The sequence below is a fragment of the Rattus norvegicus genome, chromosome 1 (genome assembly GCF_036323735.1).
Source record: "Rattus norvegicus strain BN/NHsdMcwi chromosome 1, GRCr8, whole genome shotgun sequence".
NCBI classification, from domain to species: Eukaryota; Metazoa; Chordata; class Mammalia; order Rodentia; family Muridae; genus Rattus; species Rattus norvegicus.
In genome coordinates, this window is record NC_086019.1 from 50,147,463 (window position 1) to 50,154,013 (window position 6,551).

Here is a 6,551-nt window from a genome sequence, read left to right on the forward strand (position 1 = left end):
GCAGGGGCGGGCAGGGGGCGGGGAGGGGCGGGGAAGGCCGGGCAGGGGCCGGCAGGGGTCAAAAAGGGCCTGCAGGTGCAGCCAGGGCTGGGCAGACTCATGTGGAGTAGCAGGATGAACAGAAGATCCGAACTGGTGGTCACCGTCTCGGCGGCTCGTCCCGCCATAGGTCAGTTTCCCGAAGGCACCCTACTGGTCCGCAGAGAACCTGGCCAACTGCGCGCTTGCATTCAGGATGGTTCATCTGTCACCGTGTGTTGGCAGGTATTGGTGGTCATCTTACCTCTGATTCCTGCTGGGTTTGTGGATCGATTGTAGCTCAGGGGTGAAGTGTGTGGTTAGCATGCATGTGGTCACGAGTGCACTCTCTTGCCCTGCCCTGTGCTCTCTCAGCTCACATTTGAATCAACTGTAGAGAAAATTGTTAACATTCAATACCAACTTCTGCTCTTCCTCTGTCCGTGACCATTTGTATGCGTGTCAGTTGGGTATCCTGTATGTATTAGAAGGGTGTTTTGCCTGCACATATGTCTTGCATTTACCACTTGCCTGCCTCGTGCTGGCAAAAGCTGGAGAGGACATTGGGTTTCCTGGAACTGGAGTTACAGATGGTTGTTGTTGTGAGCCGCTGTGCGGGTGCTGGGAATCAAACCCCAAGAACAGCCAGCGCTCCTAACCACTGACCAACTCTTCAAGCCTCTGAATGTTCTATATTTGGAAAGGTTCTTATTTCAGAATTTATAACCCCCAACATACTTTTATTTCAATATATTAAATCTTAAGTATATGTTGGTTGGATATAATTGAAATAATATATATATGTATATATACATATACATATATATATATATATATATATATATATGATGCAAATAATTGGCTGGAACCCAGTTCTGTACAGAAATTTCATTTAGTAAATTTCACCTTACATATGTAGGCTGAACATGATACAAAATATGTATGATTTTGAACATGAAATAAGTCATGTGTGTCTGAAGGGGCTAGGCAGTCTTTAACATTCACCTAACCTTGTTACACATCTGCACTTTGAATAATATCTGACACAGGAGGTCCACAGTGGCATCATTTCAGCGTCCAGAAAGTTCCATATCTCCCAGACTGGAGGTCCATGGCTGTAACCCCAGCACTCTGCAGTCTAAGATGTGAGCTTTATGAGATTGAGGCCAGCCTGAGCTAGCCAGCCTCTTTGTTATAGAAGAAAAGAAGGGACAGAGGAGGGAGAGAGAGAGGCTGGCAGTGACACTGTAGAGAGCTTTCTCAGCACACACAAAGCTTGAGTTTAATCCCCAGCCCTGTGAGAAAAAGAAGTTTTGTGTTTTGGGCCATTGCTGATTTTGAGAAGGTGAGTTCTTAGTTAACCTGTATTTTCTCGTATTGTTTTCAGTCTTGGAGTTTGCTTTTGATATTTTTCTTGTTAGAATATTTAAATTACATTTACTAATCTATTTAAGATTTATTTACTTTTATATATGTGAGTACACTGTCGCTGTCTTCAGACACACCAGAAGAGGGCATCAGATCCCACTACAGATGGTTGTGAGCCACCATGTGGTTGCTGGGAATTGAACTCAGGACCTCTGGATGAGCAGTCAGTGCTCTTAACCACTGAGCCATCTCTCCAGCCCTATTTATTTATTTTGAGGGATGCTACAAAGTGTGTATGGGAGTTGAAGGACAAGTTGTGGGAGTTGGTTCTCCCCTCCCACCACCCCACTTCCCACTCCACCCCTCGCCCCCAACAATACACAGTACGTGTCCCGGAACTGAACTCAGGTCACCTGCTCAGTGGCAGTGCCGTCCTCCTTCCTCACCCAGGGAGTTGTCTCTCCAGCATCGGATTTTGTTGTTGTTGTTGTTGTTGACGTAGAATCGAAGGTTAATGAGTAACTTGGATGATAGCCTTTTAAGCTCTCAGTACTCTGCCTCTGCTGCCCAAGTGCTGGGATTGTAGACATTCACCATCAAACCTGGTGTCACTCTGCTACTTTTTCCACATCTCACTGGCTTCTGTGGAACTGCTCACGTAGTCATGACACGACATGACAGTGTTCACTGAAGACCCGTTAAGCGTGTCCTTTACAGTCTTATAAAGCATCTTGCCAAGCACTTTCCACTCATTGCCTCCCTTAACCCCAGGCTATGTGGATTCTACCAGCTCCAGCTAATAAAGGAACAAGGAAACTGAGCGGTCACTAACCGCAGTCCGTGTTTGAGTTCCTGTCCTGACTCCCTTGGTGATGTACAGCCAAGTGGAAGTGTAAGCCAAATCAACCCTTTCCTCCCCAACTTGGTTGTTTTTGGTCATGGTGTCTCACCACAGCAATAGGAACCCTAGCAAAAACAGAGATGGATTAAAAAATAACGATAACAGTCAGATACATAAAGCCCATAAGCATTTTCTTCCCTAAATCCTTCAGGCACATTATCACTGCATCAGAGAGATTGTTGACTGGAATAGAAGTTGGTATCAGGAACAGGTTTGTTGCTATGCAAACGCTGACCACATCTTCTAAGAGAAATGTGAGAGAATTTGGGACCTTAGGCTGGGAAACACCTTGCTATTACAGCACTTCCAGGGCCATTTTAGTGGAAGCTTGGAAAACAGTGATACTATAGGCACCGTGGACTGTGGGTGCCTGATTTCTGAAATCTCAGAGAGGGGAGAAGGAGTTTACCATGAATTGGGCCTGGGCTTTCCCTGTGATATTCTGAGGGAGATTCTGTTTGTTGTTTAGGATGGGGCTGAAGAGTCAGCTTCCTTAACTGCTGCACTGAGAGATGAAACTTTCTCCCTTTCATTAGGACAATAAGAAAGGCTCCCTAGAGACGTCACAAAGCTGAGGCCAGGCCACATCTTGTGCTGCAAACCAAATTGGCAATCTAAGAGGGTCATCTGGTTCTAGTTTTGAAGGGAATCAAGGAGAGCCCGTGAGGCTTGGCACCTGGTCGCAGGGTCAGGGTCTTCGCAGAACGGCTTGAGAGGCTGAAGGGGAAGCCTCAGGTGGTATGGAGGCTCCAGGATATTGGAGATGCCGGGACTGTAGGATGACCATCGATGGGAGCTGCAGATTCGCAAATGTCTGAAGGAAGCAGAAAATCGTGTGCAGTGAATGGCAGGGCTGTGGACCGCCCAAGGATTTTGTGTACCAGAAGGCTGTCTGGCCCTAAACTATCCACTTTAATTTGTACTGCTGGATTTTGAGTTTTGCTTAAGTGTGAATTCATTTTATTATTATTTTTTTAATGTCTAAGTTCTTCCCTTTTGGGATAAGAATACTTTAAAACATACATATTTTTTTGACACAGAATCTCTTTACATGGCCCTTGTAGTCTTGGAATTCACAGAAACCTCCTCTCTCTTTCTGCTGGGATTAAAGGCCTGTGCCACCCTACCCAGCAAGAATATTTAAGTATAAAATTTGCTTTTTATTTTTATCTTGTAGACATCCACTCTTAAGTGGCTTTGGACTGTTAAAGAGACTTCCAACACACTACAACTTTTATTGACCTTGAACTTTTACAGTGTCACGGTATTTTATATTATGATATTAACATGAGACTTTAGAGACAAGGAGTAAAAAGTTTCTGTTTACAAATGATGCTTCTGTGTCAGTCAGCGAGCAGTGGTTTGGTTTGGTTCAGAGGGGCCTTTTTTTTTTCCAGATATTTTTGTTTCTTTGTGAAGAGGGGATCTTAGTGAACAGCCTTGGCTGTCCTGCAACTCGCCATGTAGACCTAGAATTGACCGAGATCCAGCTGTCGCTGCCCATTTTTATTTATTTCTTTAGTGTGTGTGTGTGTATATATGTGTGTGTATGTGTTGGTTTATGTGTGTGTATGCGTGCACGTGCAAGTGTGAGTGCACGTATATGTATGCACATATGTGTAAGGATGCCTGTGAAGGCCAAAGGAGGGTTTTAAGTCCCCTGCACGTGGAGTTACAGGCAGTTTCTCAGGCTCCAGAGGTCTGCCCTTCCCAGCCTTCCTCAGTGTGGTCATAGGTGCACCACCATGCTCTGTGCTGTTCTTTTTGTTGCTGCTGCTGTTGTTTTAGTTGGTTTTGGGCTGACCTCAGAACATTTGCACTTTACCTACTGAGCCATCTCGTCAGCCCCATGTCAGCTGTTTTACATCATATTTTCTGTGCATAGGTGTTGTGTTTGCATAGATGTTGCGATCCCCTGTGTGTCAGTGGAGGTGTCGGATCCCCTGGGTCTGGAGTTGTGGTCTGTATTAGGAGCCTCCATGTGAGTGTGAGGGAACCAAACCTGGGTCCCTAGAAGAGCAGCTAGTGCTGCCTGCCATCTCTGCAGCTTCCAGATCCTTCTAAGTCAGATCCAGTGTGCTGTATTAACTGCTCATAACAGTGGAACAGTTTAGACTTAAGGGACTTTTAGCATGCATTCTTTTGGTTTTGAACTGAGCCTTGCTCTATAGCCCAGGCTAGCCTTAATGTAGACAGCTGCCCTACCTGAGATTCTGAAGTGTTGCTACTATAGGTAGGGTTGTGTGTGTGTGTGTGTGTGTGTGTGTGTGTGTGTGTGTATGTTTGTGTTTGTATGTATGTATCTACGCGTGTGCGTACAAGGGGTGTGTCTTTAAGGAGTATATTACCTATATCTTTTCTTCATCTAAATTAACATTGTGTGTGCGTGCACACACACGCACGTACTGGTACCCATGGAAGCCACAAGAGGGTGTGTGATACCATAGAACTGAGTTACAGGTGAGCATGGGATCTGAGGTTTGGTCCTCATGATAGAGCATCAAGTGTTGTTAACAGTGAATCATCTCTCCAGCAACTCAAGCAGAATTTTCTTACTAATGAATGGTTTGGCCTCCCTTAACCGTTCCTGTAGGTTGCAAAGGCAGGCTGGTCCCTGGAGGATGTTGACGTGTTTGAAATCAATGAAGCCTTTGCAGCAGTGTCTGCAGCAATAGCTACAGAACTTGGATTAAGCCCCGAGAAGGTAACCAACGTGAAGCTGTGTTTGCCCATGAGCTTGCACGGTCCATGTTTAGAGCTGTGAAGTATAAGAAATGAGGTCATTCCCCATGACTGCTCACCTTGGCTAGAGATGAACAAGCACAAGTTAATTTTCAGTTGGGTTTTTGTTGCTTTTCACAGCAAGGAACTGAGTGTGTTAGGTCACATCAGAATCAGTGGAACATTCTAGAAACAGGGAGGCAGCAGGTGTCACACAGGCATTGCTTCTTCCTAAGGTTTACAGTGAAAGCTGGGTTTGAAAGGATAGTTTGCTAGCATAACACTGGGGGTAGGGTGGGGTGAGATAAAACAGGTATGAGCCTGTGTTCAGAGGACTGACTTAAGACTTAAAGCTCTTCTTCTCTACAGGTGAACATCGATGGAGGAGCCATTGCCTTGGGCCATCCTCTGGGAGCATCTGGCTGTAGGATTCTAGTGACCTTCTCACACACCCTGGAGAGAGTGGGTGGGACTTGTGGTGTTGCAGCCCTGTGCACTGGGGGTGGGATGGGGATGGCAATGAGTGTTCAGAGAGGATAAGCCACCACCCTTACAGTTCTCATTCAAACACTAAACAGAACGTGAGACCAGAGGACCAAACTGAGGACAGGAACCCAGGTCGACAGCTTGCTGTACTTTAGTGTGAGACACCCAAGGCTAAGACGTTGAGACATTGCACTTGACACTGTTATAAAACAGGGAAATCCAGTCAGTCATCAAGGGCTCCAGAGTGAGCGACAGTTTCATAATTTCCATGTTTATTATCTTTGCTTTCCGGGTATAATTTTCTCTGATCATTGATTTGTTTGTTTGTTTGTTTGTTTTTGACTCAGAGTGTCACCATATAGCCTGAAAATCATTTTATAGATGAGGTTGGCTTTGAATTCCCAGAGATCCACCTTTCTGTGCCACCTGAGTACTCGATTTAAACGCATGCGCCATTATGCAGGGTCCCAAAATGATCCATTCAATGAATGGGGATGTGGCTTCTGGTTTGAACTTCAGGCTCTTCGCTCAAACACCCCTGCTTGCTTGTTGTCTTGTGGTTTCCCATTGATCAAACCAAGACCAATCCTGTAATGGAAATTGGATTCAGTGGCCTCTTCTATGCTGAGGTGGTGGGGTAGGTATTCTAGCGATTCTAGTCAGAAGATTGGCCGTCCCAACCAGTGTGCCTCTGGGTTGTTGGAAAGTGAGCAGCAAGCGCCTTCCGTGCATTTGTTTCTCTGCTTGACCAGACAGGATTGTACTTGCTTCAAACCTCTACCTTGACTTCCCCAAAATGATGAACTGTAACTGGAATTGAAAGCCAAATAAACTCTTTCCTCCCTTGCATTGCTTCTCATCAGTGAGTTTGATCATGAAAAGAGAAACAAAGCCAGAGTTTAGGATGTGGTAAGGACAGCCAGCTTCAACAGAGAAGCCTTAGTTTGCAGCATGTTACTGAGAGGTCCCTTTGGGATCATTTTTGATAAGCCGTATGATACTCAGATGAACCTGCAAGGGGGTAGTCACATGTGCTGTGGAAATCATAAGCAAACTA

At 45.4% G+C, this 6,551-nt stretch overlaps 1 long non-coding RNA gene across 1 annotated transcript; it reads left to right on the forward strand.

Moving 5' to 3' along the window:
• The first annotated feature begins 4,871 nt into the window (after positions 1 to 4,871).
• Positions 4,872 to 6,341, forward strand: LOC134482681 (uncharacterized). The gene is made up of 2 exons (XR_010059090.1): positions 4,872 to 4,991; positions 5,378 to 6,341. It is a non-coding gene; the product is annotated as an uncharacterized LOC134482681 (long non-coding RNA).
• Positions 6,342 to 6,551: the final 210 nt, after the last annotated feature.